The sequence below is a fragment of the Aquarana catesbeiana genome, linkage group LG13 (genome assembly GCF_042186555.1).
Source record: "Aquarana catesbeiana isolate 2022-GZ linkage group LG13, ASM4218655v1, whole genome shotgun sequence".
Taxonomy (NCBI): Eukaryota; Metazoa; Chordata; class Amphibia; order Anura; family Ranidae; genus Aquarana; species Aquarana catesbeiana.
Window position 1 is genome coordinate 201,509,063 of NC_133336.1, and position 27,422 is coordinate 201,536,484.

The following is a 27,422-nucleotide window of genomic DNA, read 5'->3' on the forward strand; positions in this document are numbered from 1 at the left end:
AGGTAAGTGTCCATGTTTTAAAAGTCAGCAGCTGCAGTATTTGTAGCTGCTGACTTTTAAAAAAAAGAATTTCGGCGGCGCTCCGCTTTAAGTCCATTATGGACTGTTCCATAGGAGCTGTTTCTGAAGCACATGTTGGGAAGCGCAACGCGTTAAGACAGTTATGGACTGTTCCATAGGAGCCGTGTCTGAAGAAGGGTGATATGCGCCCTTTAGGCGCAAAGCGGTTTGTTGGAAGGCAACATGGTTTAGTATCATATTTCTGGAGTTTCTTTCTGGTTGATACAACCAAGTTGGAATGCAACAAGTTGCACATCAAAGCTTTGTAGAACAAAAGCTTGGCTCCTGATAGACTGTTCTGATAACATTATGCAAGCAAGCTTCAAAAAGGACCATGGCTGACAAGATGATTGATGAATGTCCTGCTACAGAAGATAAAAGGGCCAGCTAAGACTGAAGGACCTAGATCACATAGTGATAATACATGGATGAATGTTGCCCCTAGAGCCCAATACAGCAGGATGGACAGAAATATAATATATTGTGAAGGACTGCCTCCCAGAACTACTTTCATTCGTTAGAAACCTAAATGGGCAGGCAATGGGGTTGGGTCTGGACGGTGTATGGATGAAGTTTAAAAAGTGCACACAGAATAAAAGTAATCCCTTTTCGCTCTTGGCTCTTGCCTGATGGTTTTCTGAGCCTCGTGGCTCTCTGTTACTATCCTGAGCTCAGCTGATGAGACTGTGTCTAGGGGGGCAGCCTTGCAATAAGTATCTTTGATGTTCTTTTGTTATATGCTTTGTAATATCTTCCTCGTGTTTTCCTGTTCCTTTCATGTTAACATTTTCCTATTTTCTTGGGAAATAAATAAGACATTGTTTTACTAAGCAGTGTGTTTGTTTGTTTTCATAGCTAACCTTATATCATTATGCTTATCAACAACAGTGACATTATTAGAGTTTTAATAGACTAGCTAACTATAGGCATAGACAAGTCAATACTTATATTCAATAAATAGAGGATTCCGTAACCACCCTCGGAATATATTTATTGTAGAAGTTATTTCAGAAGTGCTGTCCATTCATTCCAATGGGCAGGGCATTTTGAGAGTGCTAAATACAGCGCTCCCAACCTGCCCCAAAGATGCCGCCCCGGTGTGAAAAGTCACACTGAAATGAAGGGGAGGTGGTTTTCAGGCACTTTACAGGCGCTATTTCTAGCGTAAAAACTGCCTCAGTGTGAAAGGGGTCTAAGGCTTATATACACTATACAACTTTTGTTGTCAGATTTCTTTTAGATTTACCAAAACCATGTAGTACAAGGGCCGGCCTGATTGCACACAAATTGAAACTCCTAAGGTTTGACCTCATATTATATAGTTTCGGTAAATCTGAAGGAAAAAATCTACAGAAAATTGGATAGTGTGTATCCAGCTTTAATGTACACAGAACACTTTAAAACCTTTCCTGAATGATTTAACTTGACAGATAGTAACCAATGTTTAACCACTTCAGTCCCGGAAGGATTTACCCCCTTTCTGACCAGAGCACTTTTTGCGATGCGGCACTGTGTCGCTTTAACTGATAATTGCTCGGTCGTGCGACATTGCACCCAAACAAAATTGACATCCTTTTTTTTCCCACAAATAGAGCTTTCTTTTGGTGGTATTTGATCACCTCTGTGGTTTTTATTTTTTACGCTATAAACAAAACCAAGCAACAATTTTGGAAAAAAAGCAATATTTTTTACTTTTTTCTATAACTATCCCAAAAAATATTTAAAAAAAAATACTTTCTCAGTTTAGGTGATATGTATTCTTCTACATATTTTTGGTAAAAAAATTACAATAAGGCCCCTTTCACACTGGGGCAGGGGCAGCGTCGGCGGTATTTTTAGCGGCGCTTTACCATCATATTTGCAGAGGTATTCGGGCACTAGAGGGGCGCTTTTACCCTCCACTAGCAGCCGAGAAAGAGTTAAAACCACCGCAAAGCGCTGCTGCAGCAGTGCTATGCTGGCGGTATAGCCGTGCTGCCCCATTGATTTCAATGGGCATGAGCGGTGGAGAAGCAGTATACACACCGCTCCTTCACCGCTCCAAAGATGCTGCTAGCAGGACTTTTTTTACCATCCTGTCAGCGCACCGCTCCAGTGTGACATTATGACTGTGACATTATGGCGGACACATCGGACACTTTTGACACTATTTTGAGACCATTGTAATTTATACAGTGATCAGTGCTATAAAAATGTACTGATTACTGTGTAAATGACACCGGCAGGGAAGGGGTTAAACACTAGGGGGTGATCAAGGGGTTAAGTGTGTCCTAGGGAGGTGTTCAAACTGTGGGGGGATGGGCTACCACTGACATGACTGCCATCACTGCTCTCAATGACAGGGTGTAGTAGATCCCTGTCATGTCACTAGGCAGAACAGGGAAATGCCTTGTTTACAAAGGCATTTCCCCGTTCTGGCCCTCTGTGACACGATTACTGGACACTGTCGGACATTGAGGCTGCAGGTCCGGTGGGCACGGTCACGGAGTACAAGGCAGGTGTGTGCATGCCCACAATGCCGCGTCTTAAAGGGGAAGTACATGTACATCCATTTGCACAGCCGTGCCATTGTGCCGACGTATATTGTCGTGCACTGGTCAGTAAGCGGTTAAAAACATCAGTTTTGCCACGTATACATGCTGTGATTAGCCGCGTTTGCATTTTGAAGTTTTTCTTTTTTTAAGTCAAAAATGAAAAATGCCTATAAATGAAATGCGGACACACAGGATAACATGGACACACAGGATAACATGGACACACAGGATAACATGGACACACAGGATAACATGGACACATGGGATAACATGGACATAACATGGACACACGGGATAACATGGACACATGGGATAACATGGACACACGGGATAACATGGACACATGGGATAACATGGACACATAGGATAACATGGACACACAGGATAACATGGACATAGGATAACATGATGGGGAGTTTATTGACTGTAGAAAAAAAGTTTGAAGCCAAAAACAGACGCTGTAAAAACGTCCAAAAATGTCCGATGTGCATGAGGCCTAAAGGTGAGATTAGATGAGGAATACAAAGTATAAGAAAAATATCTGATGGAAGTTTATTAATAACAGACATGAACACAGAGTGACTGATCATCCTCCATACAATCGTTCATCACACATCTGCACCCTCCATCCCCCATCCTAACACTCAGTATTATCACTCGGCATCACTCAGTATATTAGATCGGGTTCTATGTAATCTTACCTTTCTGGTCACACCGGTCTGTGAAGAGATGATCGGGAAGCTCTGAACACAAACAACAAAATGAAGAATTTTGGGTGTGGGAGAGAAAGAAATGTGACTGAGGAAGTTTTACTTTTTCTGTTTTCACCGAGATCCTCCCATCTACAGATATTGTACCCTGTGAGTGTAAGGCTGCATTCACACCCGGGCATTTTCAGTTCATAAAACACCCAACAAGAAAAATCCCCTTCATCTCAATGACACCTCTTCACATCTGAGTGTTTTATCACCTGAATCAAAATGCCTGAAAAACGGCCAGTTCACACCAGATGCAGTTCCATGCGCTTTTTTTCTGCACAAAAAATGCATGCACAGTGTTTTCCATGTATTCCAATGGCTCTAGTTCACACCATGCAGTCAGTTTCCAGGGAAGAAACTGACCAGAAACTGACTTGAACTGACTTCATCTGGTGTGAACTGGCCCAAGCTCAAAGAACATGACCTTCTTTGGGGCAGATTACAGGCGTTTTTCTGCTTTTTACATTGGTGACATTTTGACTTGTACAAAAACGTGGTAATTATTTTGGCAAAAATCTCAGTAAAAACGCATGACTTGGAAACGCTCAAGTATAAATACAGCCTAACTGTTGCATCTCAGACTCTCATGTTTTATTGAAAGCCGTAATAAACCCAATACCAGAAATGTCATATATTGCAGCTCCATAGGTGTGCACCCTAAAGATCAAACATGTGTGTGTCTTATATATACACACACACACATACATATATATACACACACACACACACACACTCTCACACTGTGTATATATATATATATATATATATATATATATATATATATATATATATATATATATATATATATATATATATATATGGTCGAAGCCCTATGGCCGATACGGATATGAACAATTAGACTTACCATAAGACTTACAACATTAAATGGACCTGAAGTGTGCCCTGGTCTGATGGTTGGTATACCAAAATAAGGAGGTAAAAACATTCAGATAGGGGTGTAGTTTTATTAGTTTTAGCTTTATTTATTGAGCAAGTTTGGTGAATGCTTCTGCCATTTCCACCTGAGGAGTGGGGATGTACTGGGCGAGGTAGGCAGAGTTTCACCTGCTAAATCTCTTAATGATGTGGTCTGGAACCCATGCTGAAATGCTGCCAAGGCTGCCCCAATACTAAAGAGAGACCGGAGTACTGACTGGGGTCGAGGTGTAGGCTGCGTAGAAGAACCCCCAGGTGTTTGATGAACAGGCAGGCACTCAAGGGTTTGCCCAAAAAGGTAATAGGGGACTAGAGTTTAAGTGTTCTGGTAGGAGTGACAGTAGGTGGTCAAGTATGGTTACTGGACACCGGACGTTATTTATTTTATAGAGATGGATGTCTATCCTGGAGCTTAATTGCTGGGTTTTAGACACTGCAAGGTGGAGGATGAAATGGTGTTGGTAATGAGCCAACTACACAGAACGAGACCTGCGGGATTGCTGCGGGTGAACTCGCTGGGCTGCCAGAACCCGTAGTAGGCTAAGTAAATGGCTGCTTGTATGAGCAAACTGGGGAGAAGGCCAAATGGCGAACTATTAAAGATAGTAGACATGTCCCAGAAGATGGCAGCCTGGAATGAACGTACAGTGGACATTAAACTGGTGTTGCCAAGATAATTGCATCAGCCTGCACAGGAAGGACATAACAGAGTGATGCGGATCTGGCTTCATCAACAAGACCGGCCTCAGACCGGTTGTCAGTGGCGAAAGCCACGGCCTGTCCTGTCCAGATATGACCCTAGAGTTGAGCGGCTGCCATGACCGGGTATAGCTTGAAGGGGCAGGAAGTCCGGGTAAACCCGGGGTTTAGCAGTGTCTCTTCTTGTAAACCAATGGTGGCTAAAAATTGCAGCGAAGCCTGTGGAGGCTGTAGCATCTGTCACTACCTGTGGTGATAAGGGCGACATTGATGGTATAAACATTAATATACCGATCCACGTAGTACGGAACCTTCCGACATTGATAGGTCCGCTACCGCCGTGGTGTCTAAATCAAGGATCTGAAAGGGGTTCTGTGTCTGGGAGAGGAAGACCAGGAAGCATGACACAGAAGATGGACCCTGGGGAATGACCCGTATTGCAAAATTGAGCATTCTCAAGAAAGACTGAAGCTGCTTTTTAGTACACACCCGTGTATGGGTGAAGTCTTGGGGAACTGGCCTGATGCGGGTCATCTTGTCAAGGGGGAGGCTGGCCTGCATGGAGTTGTTAGTTCGAAAGAGGTTATTGTAGACCTCGGTTTGTTGAGTTTTAGAGACTGCAAGCTGAAAGACATAATGGTTTTATCAACATGTCAAGTGGTGTCTACATAGTACCTGGCTGCCAGTGCCACTAAAAGTGAATTTGTTAGGCCGTAGAAAACCGCAGAGGGCCAGGTAGATGGCTGCTTGGATGACTAGACTGGGGAACGTGTGAGGATTTTTGAGATGTGCCTAAAGATGGCAGTTGTGATGGGCAAGCGTTTGCCGTTAGCTATGGGCTGATTCTTCTGGATGCCACGTAGAAGGGATCTTACTGTATGGGCCGTAAACACAGACGGCTCTCTGGGGTCCTGTAAGGACAGGAAATGCTGGATGCTGGCTAGGTATAGCCTGATAGTGTTATGAGAAGGAGCCAGCTGCGTGTGGCAATACGATACCTGGTGCGGGATGGAACCTGAACTCAAATGACCTAAGCAAGATATGATACAGAAAATGGTGAGTGGCTCGTATGAAGATGCCACTGGAGACAATTGGCCGATTAACTGCCACAGAAGAGTGTGTTTGTAATGATTGCAATAAGTCATGCTAAGATGCGAGCCCTGCAATGATTGCAAGAGTTGTGCTTAAATACGTGCTTGCAACGATTGCAAGGAAGGTTGTGTCAATCTAGATGTATTTGCAGTGACTGTGAGAAGTCCATATTACTGCATGTGCTTGCATGGACTGCAAGGAGTTATGCTTGGATACGTGTTTGCAACAATTGCAAGAAGTTATGTTTGGATGCGTGTCTGCAACGATTGCAAGAAGTTATGCTTAGATGTGTGCTTGCAACAATTGCAAGAAGTTGTGACTGGATGCGTGCTTGCAATGATTGCAAGAAGTTATGCTAAGATGCGTGTCTTGTAATGATTTTAAGAGTTGTGCATAAATGTGTGCTTGCAACGATTGCAAGGGAGTTTATGTTGCTGGAGATGTGTTTGTGGTGACTGTGAGAAGTTTGTATTGCTGCATGTGCTTGCAAAGACTGCAAGAGTTATGCTTGGATTTGTGCTTTCAACGATTGCAAGAAGTTGTAATTGGATGCGTACTTGCAACGATTGCAAGAAGTTATGCTTGAATGCATGCCTGCAATGTTTGCAAGAAGTTTATGATTGGATGCGTGCTTGCAACAAATGCAAGAAGTTTATGCTTGGATGCTTGCTTGCAACGACTGCGGGAAGTTGTGCTTGGATGCGTGCTTGCAACGATTGCAAGAAGTTGTGATTCGATGCGTGTTTGCAATGATTGCAAGAAGTTGTGCTTGAATGTGTATGAAATTTAATCCGATATGAATCGGTTGTAGAGTGTATGAAATTAATCTGATACGAATCGGTTGTATGAAATTAATCTGATACGAACCGATTTTAGAGTGTATGAAAATTAATCCAATATAAAATCGGACTGTGGAGAGTATGGATATGGATCCGATATGAATCGCTGTGCCACCGACGCGACTAGATTTGAATCGAACTGTAGCATGTATGAAATTAAACCGATACGAATCATTCGTATGTTGTATACAATGAATCCTGATATGAATCGGTTTGTAAAGTGTATGAAATGAAACCAACATGAATCAGATTGTGCGACTATAAGGGGGGATAGTAGTGAGGCGAAGGTTTTAACAAATGAATCGGGACCATGACTGAACTTCAAAGGAAGACAGGGTGTGGCTTTTTTTTTTTGAACTTGACTGACCTGGAGGAAAATGACAGATAACAACCAGTGAAGGGTTTGACTACCTGACTTGAAAAGTGACTTGTAATGTGTTTAAGTGACAGGTGCATGAAATTAAATAAAATGAGTGAAATGTTTATGCCATGACAGAGGCACAAATCGGTCGTGCCGCAGCTGCGACTGACAGTGAACCGGACTCTGGAGCATTATACTGAAATGAGGCAAAAAGGAAAAACACTAGTGCATACCGGAACGAATCGGTGCATCACGGATGCGACTGGATTTGAATCGGAGTGCGGTATGTAACAGTGAAATGAATGAAATGTTTGCCCTGACAGAGGCACAAATCGGTCATGCCGTGACTGCGACTGACAGTGAACCAAGCTCTGGTGCAGGTGCTGGATAAGGCCGAAACATTTTATTTATTAATTAATTTATTTTTATTTATTTATTTATTTTTTCCGACTCTGGAGCATGTACTGAAAAGAAAAAACAAGAAAATCCCTGCGCTATCATAAAAAAACCCCCAAAGAAGCAGCAGTTCAACTGTGAACAAATCACAACAAATAGGAAAAACAAAAAAAAGTGAAAATGTAAAGAGTAAATATATGCAGTAAAATCAATATATGCAATGAACACACACATATGCATCCAATGACATCAGATCATTAGTGTAAAAAATGGTAGTAAAGACCATAGATATAAAAGAGGTAAGAGGAATCCCCCGGCAGTTCTCCGTGGAAATCAGGTGAGAAAGTGGAAAACAAACACACCCTGCACAGTGATCCTCCACCATCAAACATATGCGCTTACCAGATGGAAAGCACAATAAGGCACGTCTCAGGACTGTATCCAGGTCAAGCTGTTAAGCAATAAACCACTCCTCCAGATATGGCTATGAATGGTAAGCATGTAAATGGGTCCCGGTATCCTATCTCCGATATCCCTCTGTACAGCGTGGCTCCAACCATACAACAACTCAAATTAACCACATAAGGGTAGAAGAAAGGCAGCCATAGCGTAAGACCGATAGGTATTTTATTTAAAACAAGGCAAAACACTTACAAAATAGTAGTAAAAAGGAGCATTCGCCGGCCGGCAAGCGAGCGCCTGTTCGTAATTAAGTGCGATGACTTCAGAGCGTCAACCTCCCGACGTATGATTCATCTGTCACTGACATTGTCTGGGGAACGGGTGACGCTCTGACACATCGCACTAAAAAGCAAAGGAAGCCACGCCCCATTTGACATCTCAGAGGCGTCAAACATAGACAGCCAGTCAGCTGCCGGGATGAAACCCGGAAGTAACCAGGCCACTTATTCGATGCCCAGGTTGGAAACAACCATAGGTAAAACGACTGGAGTCATAAAACCCATGTAATGAAACCCTACATATCGAACAAAAAAATCAAATAGACCACAGGGATATTATATGCGTGGGTAGAAACTCACAATAATATGGGATCATGCCAACCTAATTACAGTAAAAGGTGACTAAGTTAGTCTGATAAGAAAGGTAACTATAGAATATATTGAATCACGGCATAACGCCATCTTGTGAAAGAAAAGAAAATCCCACCCAAAAACATATCAGTTGCAAGCATAGAATAAAGAAGTACCTATAAATATATTAAATTACGGCATAACGCCATTTTGTGAGGGGAAAGAAAATGCCACCCAAAACCAAGGTATCAGTGAAAAATTGTGTAATATGAAAATGAATAAACCTAAATATGACCATATCTTCATTTAATATATGGGCCTGAACTTCCAATGGCATACTCCTAGATGTAGAGCATATGGAAGACAACCCCACATTACTAAATAAGTGCATAAGGGGCTACCACCCAACAACAATAATACACTATATTAATTGAGTAAATAGATACGTGTATGTACTATAGCAATAAGTATTGACATTATGGACTTCCCACAGGATTTGAGGATGATTATATATATATATATATATATATATATATATATATATATATATATTATGTCGAGAACCCAAAAAGAGGAATACACAAATTAAGACGGATGCCATTATAGAGAATTACTATGCACAAACACATGTATACATCCAAGCCTGTTATGTCTCCGAGATGTCACAACAAGTTCACAAAGGCATACAGAGTAGTATCGACATATAAATTTCAATAATGCCCAAATATGAAAACCAGCAACATTAGGCATAAATCCTGAGATATTAAGCCAAGTATATTAAGATATACCGAGTAGTATCGACAGAAAAGCTTGAAAGATACATATAATATAGAAAACAGCATTCCTAAGCATTATCAATAAACTCATTTAGGTCTACCTCTACGTTCAACCCAAATGGTGTGTAACACTTAATTCGATATATCCAGGCCATTTCAGGGCGCGAGATACCTCGAACTAAAGAACCACCCCTCCAGGGACAGGTGAACTTGTCTATCCCCAAAAATATAGTTTTATCTGTATTTTTATTATGAACTTCCAGATAATGCCTGGACACAGGATGCTTCGGAAAGCCATTAATGATGTTTGTCACATGTTCATTAGGCCTAACCATCAGGGGTCGCTTAGTCCTGCCCACATATTGTAGCCCGCATGGGCACTGGAGCAGGTACACGACCCCCTTGGTAGAGCATGTGATAAAGGGCTTGATCTCGAACTCGACCTGGGTACTATTAGATCTAAAAGAATGAGTTCTCTTATGAGTGCAACCATTCAGCGAACAAATTCTGCATCTTCTACATTTAAAATCCTGTAAGGCTATCAAAAAACCCTTTCTTAAAGGTGGGGGGTCAATGATATTATTGGCAATAGTATTTCTGAGGGAGGGTGCCCCCTATAAACCACCTGAGGTTTAACTGGGAGAATAGTGTTGAGAGTAGGGTCACTTGTATGAATGTGCCAATGTTTTTTAATCAATCAGCTAACCATCCTATGCTGGATGGAATATGCAGTAATAAAAGGAGTGGAAGGAGCCCTGTTGGTATTGGGCTTCTCTATGAGCAATTCACTCCTATCAATACGTAATACCTCCTCAAGAGTATCTCTTAGGAGGGTGTCAGGATAACGCTTCTCTTGAAAGTCTGGACATCCGCCTGCAGAAGAAACTCACCTCTATCTGAACAGTTACATCTCAATCGGATATACTAACTTTTTGGCACCTACCTAATCCAAGCCTCATGGTGGCAGCTGTTAGTGGGGATATTTGAATTACGGTCGGTGTCTTTAAAGTAAGTAGCAGTGGAAAATCGTCCCTTTTTTGATCCGAATAGTGAGGTCCAAGAAATGAATCTCATGTTGGCTGGCTTAGTAATTCAAAAAAATGCCCCTATTATTGATATTAAGTCCTCCAAGAAAGGAATCCAGGTCAGACCTATCTCCATCCCATAGGAGGAGGATGTCGTCTATATACCTAGCCCACAGAACCACCTGGGGTTTCTGTTGGGCATAGACGACATCCTCCTGCCACAGGACCATAAAGAGGTTCGCCAAGCTGGGGGAATATTTAGCCCCCGTGGCGACTCCTCTGTCTTGCTTATAAAATTGGCCTCCGAACCAAAAATAGTTTCAAGATGCAACGAATTGAAGCAATTCCATTATGTAGGATATTTGCTCGTCAAAAAAAACAGTCACGCCTAAGGAAATACTCGACCACAAAGAAACCCAGAATATTTGGAATGACAGTGTAGAGGGATGTGACATCAGCTATCACCATCTACAAACCTGATCTAGGGGTCTGAGCCGCCAATAGGTTAATCACATGGCGTGAGTCTTTTAAGTAGGCGGGCATCCTAGTGACTATTGGCTGGAGAAAGAAATCAATATACTTGCCAACCGGGACGTAACAGAATCAATGCCACTAACAATGGGACGACCTGGGGGGCAAGTAGGATGTTTGTGGACCTTGGGCAGATAATAAATCACCAGTGTCCGCGGTGCCCTTGGTATCAAGTGGGACCTTTCCTTTTTGTTGTGAATACCCAGTTCAAAGCCCTTTTGAATGAGGACTTCTAATTCCTTCTTATATCAAATTTTTGGATCAAAACCAAGGGGGTTGTAGGTGTCCCTATCTGCCAATATTCTGTACATTTCAGTGAGGTAGTCCTTTTTATCAAGAATGATGATCCCATCCCCCTTATCAGCCAGTCTGATCACCAAATCCTTCTTCTCACGCAGGGAATCAAGGCCAGCAACAAACTCCCTGTCAGTTTTCACCCTATTGACCGGCACTTGGTCCAAGTCTCTGAGAACCACATCCCTGAAAACCTTCAGGGAAGGAGCCAAGGCCCCGGGGGGTTGAAAAGGGAAGCATTAGCGAGCCCTGAATGTTTAAGAGTATTGAAAAAGGTCTGACAACCTAAAATGGGATTGGCGATCATATACCGCTTAAAACTGAGCTTTCTAATAAACTTATGTATATCAATGTAGGTCTGAAATTTATTCAGCCTACATGGGGGGGGGGGGGGAATTTTAAACCTTTATTCAACACAAGTTTTTTGGTATACGTTAGGGCAACAGTGCTCAAATTGAATATTCCACCATCCGTTATGGCTTTTTCCTTTTTAGCTAGTAATTTTCTCCCTCCCTGACACCCTCTTTTGGATCTATTTGCCTTTTTGTGCCCTGAGTAGGTCTCTGAAAAACACAATGCTGTTTTAGACCGGAGGGACCAGGGCTAGCAACATTGTCACTTGTAACAGATTTGAAATACTGGGATGGGTTGATTGGGCCTGCTTTACTAACGGGATTTTCATAGGGACCTTCTAAATCCTGTAATGGGTAGAAGCTATTGGATGTACTTATATTAAAGCCTTTCGTAGAGCTCGTTAGAATCGAAATGCCGAAATTGAGTTCCATATCTATTTTGATGATCAGGTCTGGATTTGTATTGCATCTCATATACATAATGAGAGTTAGCCCCATACCCAGTATCACAGGAGTATGGAAAAGCGCCGCCATTATTGTAGTGATAACCTTGGCGTTCTTGGACAGCATAAGGGGGGGATAGTTCTGACTGTGACCCAAATTTCCGTAGCCCCCACCACAGCCGCGACCAGGGGGGCCCCTAGCACCCCTGGGCCACTGTGAGGGCACATGGTGGGAAGGCATCCCACTCCTACCCCCAACCCCCTGTCTGAAGGGAGATTGATTGGAACCTTGTCTCCCCCTATGGGGGGGTCCAGGGTAGCCCCCAGGGGGTCACATAGGGTTAGTTATAACTTTGGAACCAGGTGGCATGGGGGCCCTGAACTCTCAAATGCAGAGGGCCCCACCTCCATATCATTTGCAGTGCTGGCTTGCTCAGCCAGCAACTTTTTCTGCCACTCAAAGACCACCCCACCGTGGTAGTCTGCCAAGTCCCTGTTATACTTTTTTTTCTTCTTAATTTTTTGCTCCCTGTCCTCTTTTTCTAAAATCTTCAGAAGTGAGGATGATTTATCTTGATATTCAGCCCCCTCTTTAAACGGGTTCAGTTTCTCTTTAATAAGTTTAATTTCCTTGTCTAAACGGGCAAGTTTCACATCTTTCCTTCCTACAAGAAACTTGAGGAAGTCAATCCCTGCGGTGTTAAAATGGGCCAACCAGTCCTCAAGGAGAACGTCCCCTTTCTGGGGACTAACCTCCCATCTAAGACTCTGTGGGACCATCTTAGTCTTAATATAAGTCTCCAGATAGGCAATGTCCCAGTGGGTGTGGAGTTCCGAGGTGGTCAAATTTCTTAGCCTCAAAATGAGGCCATTTAGATCTCCCTCGTCACCTTTATACATTTCAAATACTCCATCAGTGTTGACCACCCTGGAAGCCCTGTATTCAAAAATGTCCATAGTAAATACAATATGGAAAAAATTATAGATAGTGACTAAACTCTGTGACTAAACTTGTGAAGTGAACAATCTGGAGTGATCAGTATCCTATGCAGCTACAATACTATGTAGAGAAGAAGGCTGCGGTGATAACATTAAAAAAAACAAACAGAAAAAACAAGAAAATCCCTGCGCTATCATGAAAAAACCCAAAGAAGCAGCAGTTCAACTGTGAACAAATCACACCAATAGGAAAAACAAAAAAAAACTGCGCTATAAAGTGAAAATGCAAAGAGTAAATATATGCAATAAAATCAATATATGCAATGAACACACACACATATGCATTCAATGACATCAGATCATTAGTGTAAAAAAATGGTAGTAAAGTCCATAGATATAAAAGAGGTAAGAGGAATCCCCTGGTAGTTCTCCGTGGAAATCAGGTGAGAAATCAGGTGAGAAAGTGGGTTTTATGACTCCAGTCATTTTACCTATGGTTGTTTCTAACCTGGGTATTGAATAAGTGGTCCGGTTGTTTCATCCCGGCAGCTGACTGGCTGTCTATGTTTGACGCCTCCGAGATGTCACAACGGGGCGTGGCTTCCTTTGCTTTTTAGTGCGATGTGTCAGAGCGTCGCCCGTTCCCCAGACAACGTCAGTTGGATGCATATGTGTGTGTTCATTGCATATATTGATTTTACTGCATATATTTACTCTTTGCATTTTCACTTTATAGCGCAGTTTTTTTTTGTTTTTCCATGTACTGAAATGAGGCTGAAAAATAACTGGGGCACGCCAGAATGAATCGGTGCATCACAGGTGCGGCTGGATTCAAATCGGAACGTGATACGTGACAGTGAAATGATTTCCCATGACAGAGGCACGAATCGGTGAGTCGCAAACTGTTACTGACAACGGACTCTGGAGCATGTACTGAAATGAGACCAAATAACAACTGGGGCACACCAGGACGAATCGGTGCATCATAGATGTGACTAGATTTGAATCGGAGCGCGGTACATGATGGTAAAATTAGTGAAATGAGTGAAATGATTGAAATGATAAGCCATGACAGAGGCACGAATCTGTGTGCAGTAATTGGACTGTGGAGCATGGTATAAAACATGAGACAAGAACAAGTGAGACATGGCTGGACAAACAGGTGCGAAGCGGACGCAACTGGATCAGAATCAAAATGAGGTACGTAAAATGAATGAAAAATGTTTTATAAATGATAGAGGCACGAATCGGTGGCTGAGTGCTACGGCTACATGCAGGGTTTCCTAACGAATGACTCGTAAGTTACGTATCAGGGTTTGAGCGACACACGGTATCTAACAAATGGTGATACATGAAATGATAAAATGTTAATGAAACCCTACCTGCGACAGCTGAGCCAGACACATTTGTACGAAAACTACGAACTGGAACGGAAGCCTCTCAGAAGCTGCAAACGGGAACCGAAAGCCGCTGAAATTTCAAACACGCAACTCACGAACGCCAACGAGTTGGAAGAGTCGGCCTAGTGACGTAACGTACCGCGCACAGGAAACCGACAAAGACCACAGGTGAGCCGGCTGGTTAAATACCCCCCTGGGCTCCTCCCATAAATTCAGGCCTCCATTCTGGCCTTCCTACATATATAACAATAGGACAATGGACAGTGTCACTAGAGCAGAGGACAATGTCAGTAGGTTTGTGTCAGTCATTTATATTTTTATTCTTTTTTTATTATTTGCTACATTATTTGTTTTACAATATTTTTTTATTATAGTTTTTTACAATTTTTTTACGAGCGCCTTTGGGGGCTTTGGTGAAATATCTTGCGTCTAAATAGACCCCCCGATGTCTCACATTTGAGACAGAGAAAGGGACTGAGGCCAGAGATTTCCCAGTCCCTTTCTCTGCAGCCAAGCAGCAAGGGGAATCTGGGCAGCACAGGGTGATTAGGGTGTGCCCAGGCACACCTGGCACACCCTGTGGGCACGCCTATGTGCAGCTCCAATCATTGGATGTGGCAGCTGCATTCCTTTTCTTTTTATGGCTTTTTCCCCTCTGTTTTCCCCTGATCTGGCCATTAACACCCCTCCTGTAAAATCCTCCTGCCACATCACACCGCAAATTTGTTCTGATAAACATTCAGGAGAGAAGGGACAAAGGAAAAGATTCACATTAATACTTGTAATATAAGGTTTCTTTTTCTTATGGACAATTTAGTGCTAATGCTGAATCTGAAAGACTTTGCCCAGCAACGAGACTTGTGAGACATTTTGCTGGAGCCTCTCCTGTCATTTATGAATGCAAAAGTACTGTGAATACAAGTGTAATGGGTTGGAGGTTGGGGAAGGAAAATAACCTATCCAATCCTTCACAACAAGAAATGTAAAATAGGTTTTTTGTTGGAGGGAGGAATTGAAAGAAGGAAATCATGTTTTTAATGTGTGACATGTATTGACATAACTGAATTAATATGGTGCAGATACCCAGGAGACTGGCACTTACACATAAGTAAGATGACTGTTGGCCAAGTGACACATCAATGGGGTGAACATTTCCTTGTAGGGGTGGTGTCAGTCTTAGCAGTCCTACAGAGAGGTTCTCCATTACTGAACATGTGGGACACCAGAGGTATATATGGGGGAGATACGTCTGGTTGATGTCTCCCCTGAGAGGTTGGAACCTTGCACAGGTAATGCCAGTGACTACACACAGGAGCTCCATTAGATAAAGGGAGCAAACGCTGGCTACCAGGGCACACATACGGGAAGTCGTCCCTTTTCACTCTTGGCTCTTGCCTGATGGTTCTCTGAGCCTCATGGCTCTCTGTTACCATCCTGAGCCCAGATGATGAGATTGTGTCTAGGGGGGCAGCCTTGCGATAAGTATCTTTGATGTTCTTTTGTTATATGCTTTGTAATATCTTCCTTTTTTTTTATGTTAACATTTTCCTATTTTCTTGGGAAATAAATAAGACGCTGTTTTACTGAGCAGTGTGTTTGTTTTCATAGCTAACCTTATATCATTATGCTTATCAACAGTGACAATATTAGAGTTTTAATAGACTAGCTAACTATAGGAATAGACAAGTCAATACATATATGCAATACATAGAGGGAATCCGTAACCACCCTCGGAATATATTTATTGTAGAAGTTATTTCAAAAGCGTTGCCCATTCATTCCAATGGGCAGGGCATTTTGAGAATGCTAAATACATCGCTCCCAACCCGCCCCAAAGATGCTGCTTGCAGGTCTTTTCCCAATGTCCCACAAACGCACCGCCCCGGTGTGAAAAGTCACACTGAAATGAAGGGGAGGTGGTTTTCAGGAACTTTACAGGTGATATTTCTAGTGTGAAAACTGCCTCAGTCAGTTTTTTTATGTTAGAGTGTTTTTACAGCTGAAAAACTCCTCTCAGAACCCATTAGCTTTGGGAGTTTTTTTTACAGCCAAAAACAGTTGATAACAGACTATGTGTGCATGGACACATAGGATAACATGGACACATAGGATAACATGGGACACATAGGATAACATGGGACACATAGGATAACATGGGACATATAGGATAACATGGGACACATAGGATAACATGGAACACACAGAATAACATGGACACATAGGATATCATGGACACATAGGATATCATGAACACACAGGATAACATGGACACATAGGATAACATGGACGCATAGGATGATATGGGACACAAAGGATATCATGGACACATAGAATATCATGGACACATAGGATATGGACACGTAGGATAACATGGACACATAGGATAACATGGACACATAGAATAAGATGATGGGGTTTATTGACTGTAGAAAAAAAAACATCTGAAGCCAAAAACAGCCGATGTAAAAATGTCCAAAAACATCCGGTGTGCATGAGGCCTAAGACCCCTTTCACACTGAACCGCCCTGGACATCATCGGTAAAGCTGTGCTATTCAGCCGCTGGTGGGGCGGTCCCTCTAGCGGCCAAAAAGGGGTTAAATCCACCCGCAAAATGCCGCTGCAGCGGCACTTTGCCAGCGGTATGTTGGCGCTGTCACCTTGTTTTCAATGGGCAGGAGCAGTGGAGAAGCTGAGTAGCTGTGTATTCACCGCTCCTACAACACTGCAAAGAAGCTGCTGGCAGGACTTTTTGCGACACCCTGCCAGCACAGCGCCCCAGTGTGAGAGCACTCGAGCTTTCACACTGGGTTTGCAGCTGAGGCTTTTTTCAGGCGCTATGCAGGCGCGATTTTTAGCGCTGTAGCGCCTGAAAAATGCCTCCAGTGTGAAAGGGGTCTTAAGGTGAGATTAGATGAGGAATACAAAGCATAAGAAAAGTATCTGATGGAAGTTTATTAATAACAGACATGAACACAGAGTGACTGATCGTCCTCCATACAATCGATCATCACACATCTGCACCCTCCACCCCCATCCTAACACTCAGTATTATCACTCGGCATCACTCAGTATATTAGATTAGGTTTTATGTAATCTTACCTTTCTAGTCACACCGGTCTGTGAAGAGATGATCAGGAAGCTCTGAACACAAACAACAAAATGGAGACTTTTGGGTGTGGGAGAGAAAGAAATGTGGCTGAGGAAGTTTCACATTTTTCAATTTTCACCGAGATCCTCCCATCTACAGATATTTTACCCTGGGGGGTGTAAGGCTGCATTCACTTTCGCATTCGCATTTTCAGCTCATAAAGCGCTCATAAAATAATCAAAAAGCATAATCCCATTCATTTCAATGGCACCTGTTCACATCTTAGCATTTTGTCACCTGAAGCAAAACGCTTGGAAAAACGCCTTAGGCCCAGTTCACACCAGATGCAGTTCCATGCACTTTTTTTCTGAACTAAGGTCCAGTTCACACCAGATACAGTTCTGTACAGTTCCATGCGCTTTTTTTCTGCACAAAAAATGCATGCACAGTGTTTTCAATGTATTCCAATGTCTCTAGTTCACACCATGCAGTCAGTTTCTGGTGCAGAAACTGACCGGAAACTGACTGCATGGTGTGAACTAGAGCCATTGGAATACATGGAATACACTGTGCATGCATTTTGTGCAGAAAAAAGTCCATGGAACTGCATCTGGTGTGAACTGGCACTAAAAATGCATGCACAGTGTTTTCCATGTATTCCAATGGCTTTAGTTCACACCATGCAGTCAGTTCCAGTTAGTTTCCAGTGCAGAAACTGACCAGAAACTGACTGCATCTGGTGTGAACTGGCCCAAGCTCGAAGAACATGGGATTGCACTCTGCACTCTTTACCCCCATCTCCAAACACACACAATAAATAATGGACACGACACTCAAATATTGGCATAAATTGGCACCTTTATTGGTTTACAAATAAATTCATCACTTTTCATAAACATAGCACAATTCGAACTCTAATCAAAATATCATTCTCAATATTGCTTAGTCTTGATGACTCAAGCAAATTATATTTCATCAACTTTATAATAACCAGTTCCCCTTATATGTAAGGTGACATACCACATAAAGTGCACATGATTATTCTTTTCTTTACCAAACCTTCAGCCTTCCAGAAAAACTACTGGGACAGTGGGCCCTTTTTTATAATGAGCCCCACTGCTTCCAGAGTGTTACATCCACTCTCATTGGCCCATTCCTACCTGCCCCAGGTGAGCAGGGAGGACCAAACATCCCTTGATTACCTGCCTAATCTGATCATCCTAATCAGCTAAAACCTGGGGGGAAGGCAGAGGAAACCCCATGCAGGTGTGCCCAAATAATTGTGCCCTACTATTACATGGGATTGCACTCTGTACCCTTTTCCCCATCTCCAAACACACTCAATAAATAATGGACGCAAAACTCAAATATTGGCATAAATTGTCCGGAGCACCTTTATTGGTTTACAAATATATTCATCACTTTTCATAACCATATCACAATTCTAACTCTAATCAAAATATCATTCTCAATATTGCTTAGCCTTGATGACTCAAGCAAATTATATTTCATCAACTTTATAATAACCAGTTCCCACAAAGTCGGGGCTTTGCCCATCAATGGCCAAAGCACCGACCTACCCCAAGCCCATTGCCATTTCAATCATGCCCTGCAGACCCCAGTTAAAAATGTCCAAGCCCACCTTGGAGAGATGCACACAATTCTCCCAATACAGGCCTGAAGTAACCACACTCAAATTTGATATGTTGAAACGATAATCCCCCGATAAGAGGCATACATTTCTCAACATAGTGATTCATCCTCTTCCTAATTTTCTCAAATTTCTTTAACTCTGGATGTGATAACCATAGTAGTCTGGGAATGATATCAGAAAAAACAATAGTTGTGTTTGGAGATGACATACCCAAATGGTGCAGGTCATGCTTGATCCTGTCGATCAAATCTTAAGTCTTCGTATGACCTACATCATTCCCACCCAGGTGAAGAATCATCAGGTGATGGCCACAGTAAATACAGTTCAGAAATATAATAAATAAATTCAACCAACACAATCCTCTTACTCCTTTCCACAGAATAGTGTAAGTTTTGGAGTTGATATTAAAATTAGCCATATAACAATGATGAGGTGCCCGTTTATGCACCCAGAAAATGTAAGAATGCCCGATTATCCGAACACATTTTTTCTGACCTAAAATTCAAAGCAAAAGGTTAGGGCGGACATAACTACTATAACGCTTAGACTCCCATCTTCCCAATCTCCTAATCAAAGCCTCATCGAGCCCAAGCCTGGCCACTTCTCTTGCTGCCCAATACAAAAGGAATGGGGCGTGAAACGGAATTCCTGCAAACCTAAACTCTGAATATATTTCCTGAATACTGCAACAAATTGAAATTTGGTCACCGGGGAACCATCGGCATGAATGAAGAATTGACCTGATCTATCGGGCCTACAGGTGAAAATTTGATGAATTATCCTTACTGGTCAAATAGCTGGATTCGAACACGAAAACAGTGTAATCCAAACAGTCAGTTTTGGATTTGGCAATAAGTATTTTTATCGAGGAATCCCTGACCACCACATGATGGGACAACAAGCCTGAACATCCTTTCTTATTACTGGGTACCATTTCTGATAGCCATAAAGCCCCAAAAAATGCTATTATACATGCTAAACAGCTTCATAGGATGAATAGCAGACTACTGACACCACTGAGGTCAGGTTTTTTAACATCTCAAAAGTAATGGGCCTATGGTCATCAGGAACCATATGCGAACGTCTTTACCTCTTAATGGCCTGCCGTACCAGAAAGAAAGTGCTGCATATTGGAAATTGCATGATTTTAAAGAAAAAAGAAATACCTGCCAATAGTTTAGATATCTGGCTGTGCGATATAGCTTCCTCAAACAAACTACATACAAATGCTAAAATAGTTCTCCCTGAAGGTACCGTATAACAAAAACCCATAGTATTGTTGAAAAATTTCCATCACCGCCATGCAGCTGAATATTCAGCCCATGTCTTTGGGTTGACAGAATTCCGAACAGCTATACTAATGGGGCTCAAATCAAAGTCCACAGATGGTCCAGACAAGGAAAGCCAGCTGGATCTGCCTCCAGAAGTAAGGTGCCAAAACAGACCATCTGGAACCGAGACAGAGCATCCGCGATAAGATTATGTGTCCCAGGTACATAACTCACTTTAATCAAAATGTTTTTTTTTTTAATACTTTTTTATTTTGTTTTTGTGGAAAGAAAAGAAAAAGAAAAAGAAAGAGAAAAACAAAAACAAAAAGAAAAAAAATTAAGAAATTACAGAATAAAGCCTTTGGGCATTCCCCAGCTTAAACAACACACAATATAACAGCCCTATAGGTTCTAATATATCTAATGTAACTACTACAACTTAAACTGCTTGTGCTATCAATTTGAAGGGATATTGGAAGGATAGTGGGTCATGTACTGTAGGTGACCACTTCCAGGAGGGGTGCTTAGGCTGGCAGAAACGCACCTAGACGTACCATCATATCAGCAAAATTAGGACATCAACTCTACAAGGCATTTGGTCAATGTGAACAAACAAAGGGATCTAGATCTTATTGTGTCGCGTTTGAGATGTCTGAATCTAACCACACTTGCCAAATTTTGTCAAACTTGGATGGGCAGCATCTAGCGAGATAAGCCGCTTTGTATAGTGGCACTGCTGAGTTGATCAACGATTTCCATGAATTCAAGGTGGGTACCTCTAACCCAAATGTTTAAACGGAAAACATAAAGACACAAAATAACGCAGGGGTTTAATAACCGGCGGGGATTTTTACGACAAGCAATTAACTGCAAAAACTACCACTTTATTGTCAGATTGAATGGCGATGCGTTTATTACTGAAAGACTCCCCCCAGATTTCTATTGCCACAATGACTGGAAAGAGTTCCAGAAGCACAATGTTCTTAACAGCTTTACTGAGTATCCAAGAGGGCGGCCACCTGCTGCAGCACCAATGGCTGCACCAAACTGCAGCAAATCCTCTGGAACCTGCCGCATCCGTAAACAAAAACCTTCCATTTTATGTATCCAAAAACCATGACCAAATCAGCAAATCCGCTTTAAGGTCATTATTCAACCATACATGAGAAAAAGGGGATTTTAAACCCAATGTCGCTAAATAAAGCCTCCAAGAAAAAATTCTTCCGACTGGCATAATGCGACACGCAAAAGCCAGGACCCCCAACAACGACTGAAGCTCTTTTAGTAGGACTTTTCGTTTCCTAATCAAAACATTTTTTGCATCCTCTATCTTTTCTATGGGCAAACTAAAAACTGACAACTTTGTGTATATGTGAATTCCTAAAAATTGCAATGAAGTGGAAGGAAAAAACAGTCTTTTCCTGCGCCATGGGAACTTTAAAAATGGCTCATAAGGAGCAAAAAACGTTTCAAGGAGTAAAAACAAACTGATGAATCTTCCGGCCCTATTATCAAGAAATCATCTAAATAGTGGACGATGGGGGCATGGCCTAGCACATGGAGCTGTAGGATCGCAGCAGCTCCTGGTCCTGATGGTTTCCATGGGGCTCTATCTCCTCCACCACAGTCCACCCACAACATCCCCAAATCATACCGATGGGCAAGGGAAAGCCCAAGGAGCAGCCCAAGCCCACCTGCAATTGGATACAGGGCAATTTAGGATGATTCCTGACTCAGGCTTCTGTGGCCTACATGTCACAGGGAAAATCCAAGATGGCGCCGGCACCTCCATCTCCGGCCCACTCCGAGCCAGCAGACGCCATACAGGTACGCTCCAGGTGCCACTCAACCTCCATTGCTGGCCTTGAGCCCTCCATGCACAGCCCCCATAGCCACTCATAGGCCTCCCTTTACTCCGGAGATGGATGGGACATGGAATCGCAGATGCGATCCTTACACACATACATGCGATCCCTGCCTACAAAATCTGATTTTAAGCATTATGTCTCCCGCATAAAGAAGACATACAGGCAGGAGATAACTGAGCTCAAGAAAGACTTAGGGGTCCGTATGGAGGACATAGAGGGCACCACCGATGGTATATTCAACACCTTGCAATCCCATTAAGGGACCCTGAACTCCCACACTGTCCTACTGCAGCAGCTCATGTACCACCAAGATGATATTGAGAACCATAACTGAAGGAACAATATCAGAATCCATGGTATCCCTGAAACATTAGAACACAAGGACCTTAACAGCTTCATATCAACCTACAAAGAGGGATTTGGCTTGTATCCTAGAAACAGATGATTGGTATAAATCAAAAGGCACATATGCAAAATTAGATCTCTCTGAAATTAAGGCTTTGGCCAGAGAAAGAGGGATAGAGTCTGAACTTCCGGAGCAAACCATAATTTCCAAATTGTGGCAGCAAGATGAAGAGAGAAGGAAGGGAGACGCCACCCCTTCTGCCCCTGGCACAGAGAAATCTGTTTATCCTGTCAGAACCCAATTCGTTTTTGAAGGTAATGCTGTTGACAGTAAGTATCAAATTAAATGGCATGTACCTTTTAGTCCCCAAGATATGAGAGCCATATTAGAGCCATATTAGAGCCATATTAGAGGGATTGGGAGATCCTAGAAAGAATCCAATTGGGTTTGCAAACAAACTTAGCACTGCACAGGAAGCATATGAGGCTTCTGCTACTGACATTCATCAGCTTCTTATTAAAGCAGTGGGAAGCAACATATCTGGCTATATACTTAAAGAATGTGGTGTAGACGTAAAAAATCTAGGTAAGATGGTTAGTGGACGGAGGTTTGTGAGAAATTGAAGGAATAAATGGACAAACCAGACATGCTGAATTTATGAATGCTAAGCAAGGGAAAGAGGAAGCAGCAGGGGCTTATTGGAGGCAGTTAAGTGATATGGCTGAGGAAGCAGGCCTTAAAATAGAGGAAGAGAAGGCAAGAGAAACTGCAAGTCCATCTACACAACTGGTGAAACAAAGGTTTCTTGATAGTTTAATACCACAGTTGAAAAAAAAGTTGTTCACAGCAATGCCTGAGGCAGGTAATATGTCTATTTGAGACGTTCTGCCTATCCTGTTATCCATAGAAAACAGGATTAACCAAAAAGACAGCAAACCCAAGGTTATGTACATGAGGAAGCAGAGAGGAAGAGGAAGAGTAAGAGGCAAAGGCTATTTCAGAAATCATGGCAATCGTGGACCAATTATATGCTACAATTGTAATGGGGAAGGACACATAGCCAAATTCTGCCATCTTCCTGACCGTAGATTGGAAAAGAGCTTAGAGGCACCTCATGCTGATCCCAGCTCTCTGCCAAAAGCAGTGGATAAGGCATAGGAAAATGGCATGCCAGTATCAATCATGTTAAATAGAGGAGACAATGGTCCAGAGGCCAGAGTAAAAGTATTTTTACAAGAACTCCCCTATCCTGGAGGAGAAACAGAATTAACCTGTTTAATCGATACTGGTGCAAGCCAAAGTGTTTTTAATATAGAGGACTTACCTCCAGGATTATTATCTACAAATGCTATCTCTGATGTTGGCCTAACCGGGACCTCTACTAATTTGGTTAAGTCCAAGCCACTTAAACTCAGGCTAGGACAGCAAACAGAAATTGTCACTAAAGTGTTAATTTCAGACACAGTTCCTACCAATCTTTTGGGAGCTGACATTTTGAACCAAATTTTAGCAAACATAGACTACACTCCTATAGGAGTCCAAGTGGTCAGTAGTCTGTCAGGAGAAGTTTTAAATTCTGCCTGTGGAGTACTTTTAATCCAAGACTCCACTCCGCCATTTCCACCAGAATTCAAAGTGATTCCCGCTGAATTATGGGCCACCAGCAAATATGAAGTAGGTCTGCTGGATTGCACCCCAGTCATGATAAAAATTAAACCAGGAGCCCATCTCCCACAAATTAAACAGTACCCACTGAGTATTGCTCAGACTGAGGGGATAAAGGATCAAATCACTCAACTGAAAGCAGCACGGGTTGTTGTACCAATTAAGTCCCAAGTCAATACACCCCTGTTCCCAAGTGCAAAGAAGCCAGACAAGAAGGGTGGGCAGGTGACATACCGCATGGTGCATGATTTAAGAGCCATTAACATTATAATTGAGGCCTATATTCTGTATGAACTACCCTTAAAAACAACCACATGGGCTGTCCCCCTATGAGATTTAATTTGGAGGGCCACCCAAAACAGGGCTATATTTTGCCCAACAGCTGCAGGCTTCTCACTCTAGTCTGTTATAATATGTTCAGATTTTACAAAGAACATTGAATAAAATACATTAAAGGTGTTAATAAATCTATCCCTGACCCAGATTCTGTTTCAGGTATTCACAGAATCCAACCAGCGGGAGCGGGAGCCTCCCCCCATGTCATGGGTGCGGAGCGGCCCGAGGAGAAGAAGATAGAAGACGCCACTGAGGAGATGCTGGACGAGAACGCCGGAGGAAGAACCAGAAGAACCAGAAGAAGAAGAAGATGAAGGAAGATAGAAGAAAGAAGAAGCATTTAAATAAAGGAATTGTCAAAAACTGTCTCTTGTCATTTTTAACATTTTTGACAGTGTTTTAGTGAAATGGTAGGGGTAAGTACCCCCTTACCATTTCACACGGGGGGGCAGGATCTGGGGGTCCCCTTGTTAAAGGGGGCTTCCAGATTCTGATAAGCCCCCCGCCCGCAGACCCCCACAACCACCGGCCAGGGTTGTGGGGATGAGGCCCCTGTCCTCATCAACATGGGGACAAGGTGTTTTGGCGGGCTACCCCAAAGCACCCTCCCAATGTTGAGGGCATGTGGCCTGGTACGGTTCAGGAGGGGGGACGCACACTCGTCCCCCCTCTTTTAAGGGTCTGGTATGGAATTTAGGGGGACCCCCACGTCATTTTTTTAAAAAATTTTGGCCGGGGTTCCCCTTAATATCCATACCAGACCTGAAGGGAGTGGTATGGAATTTAGGGGGACCCCCACGTCATTTTTTTTTTAAATTTTGGTTCAGGGTTCCCCTGTGGGGAATTCCAATGCCGTTTTTATCAATGAACTTCTATTTGTATTGTCGGACAGCAATGCAATAGCCGCGAGTAGTTTTAAATGGGTTTTTCCTTCGAAATGTCATTTTGCTGTCAGACTGTTCTAAACACAGGAAACATGCGCCCCTTTACAGGCATACTATAGACACCCCCCAGCTACAAAATTTAAAGGGATATTACACTTTTATTGTTTGACTTTAACCATTATTAAAATCACTGCTCCTGAAAAAACGGCCATTTTTAAAACTTTTTTTTGCATTGATCCATGTCCCCTGGGGCAGCACCCAGGTCCCCAAACACTTTTTATGACAATAACTTGCATATAAGCCTTTAAAATTAGCAGTTTTGATTACTCATGTTCGTGTCCCATAGACTTTAACGGTGTTCGCGTGTTCGAACAAACTTTTTTCCTGTTCGCATGCTCTGGTGCAAACCGAACAGGGGGGTGTTCGGCTCATCCCTAGTGGAGAAGAATGGTGTCAAATAAACAAAAGGTGGGAAATGACATGTATATTCACTGTACTGTTCATTTAAGCACAAGAGACTCCATTTTGTTCTCACTGTTGAAATGTGTTCTGTAACCTTCACCTAACACACAGACACATCTTCTTCTACAAGCTCTCTACTCCCCCCTCCCCCCTCCCCTCTCAAGGTTTTACTTTTACAATTGTTCTATTCGCTAGCTTTTAATAATATATTTCTATTTGTTAGTTTTTAATAACATCTCACACCACCCCTTTCTGATCTATGTATAAAACAACACGTAATACTACATTTTGACACTGAACAGACATTTTAAACACAGTCATTGCGTCCTGTGAATCTGTTCCTGCAGCTGCAGTATTAACTTTTGTTTTAAAGTTCCAATTAAAAATTAGTCATAACACCACCAAACTGACGAAACCAATCCCCTCACTAAATGGGAAGCCCTAAAATGCGTACTCCGGAGGACGTTCATACAACATGGCTCCCGCCTAAAAAAAGGCCAGATCCGCTGACATAACCCGACAATTGTCCACTATACATACACTAGAACTCGCTCATAAACAAGACCCAGATCCCGCAACCTATGTTGACCTCTCTAACGCCCATAGAGAGCTACTTAGATGCCCACTCCCTCATAGTTAGGGATGGGGACTTAACCGGCACTACATCTTAGCCAACAAATGTTGGCAACACCTTGCGAGGGTCCTCCATCCTTGCCCCCCATGCCGACCCATCCCACACATTTGCACCCCCAACCAACAAAAGATCAGCAATTCTCAAGGTATTGCAGGCGCCTTCCAACGATATTACTCCCGATTATACAACCTGCCTCCACGGACTAGACAAACCCCTGAGGGAGACCCACACCTCTCCAACATGTGAGGCTACATTTCAGAGACAGCACTACCACAAATAGATCCCAATGAGTCTGCAGACCTAGACAACCCCTTAACGGTATGTGAATTCTTATCTGCCATTAAGGGATTGAAGTCTGGTAAATGCCCAGGCCCGGATGGGTTTTCCCCTAGGTTCTACAAATCATTCGCCCAGCCCCTCGCCCTGCTACTCACCGCAGCGTTCAACCACATAGACAACTCCCACCTACCCTCTAAAGGCCTCCTATATGCCAACATTTCAGTCATACCCAATTCAGGCAAAGACCCCTCTCAGTGCAGTAGTTACCAACCGATTTCCCTTCTTAACCTGGATGGTAAACTTTTTGCAAAAGTCCTGGTGAACTGCTTCTCACCTCTTAAACCTTCAGTTATCCACAGAGACCAGGTGGGGTTTGTCCCAGGACGAGAGGCCAGGGACAACACCTCTAAAACCATCCACCTCAATTCCTACATCTGATGACACAACCTGAAGTCATGTCTCCTATC

At 42.7% G+C, this 27,422-nt stretch overlaps 2 protein-coding genes across 4 annotated transcripts in view; both read right to left on the reverse strand.

Moving 5' to 3' along the window:
• The window catches only part of LOC141117536 (NACHT, LRR and PYD domains-containing protein 3-like), a 387,369-nt gene extending 369,729 nt beyond the window's left edge, over positions 1-17,640 (reverse strand). The window contains exon 1 of the mRNA XM_073610435.1: positions 17,568-17,640. The gene's annotated coding sequence lies outside the window, so the exon portion shown is untranslated. The remainder of the gene's footprint in view (positions 1-17,567) is intronic.
• LOC141117699 (NACHT, LRR and PYD domains-containing protein 3-like) overlaps positions 1-27,422 on the reverse strand; it is a 2,363,088-nt gene that overhangs the window by 455,349 nt on the left and 1,880,317 nt on the right. The gene's annotated exons all lie outside the window — the stretch shown is intronic.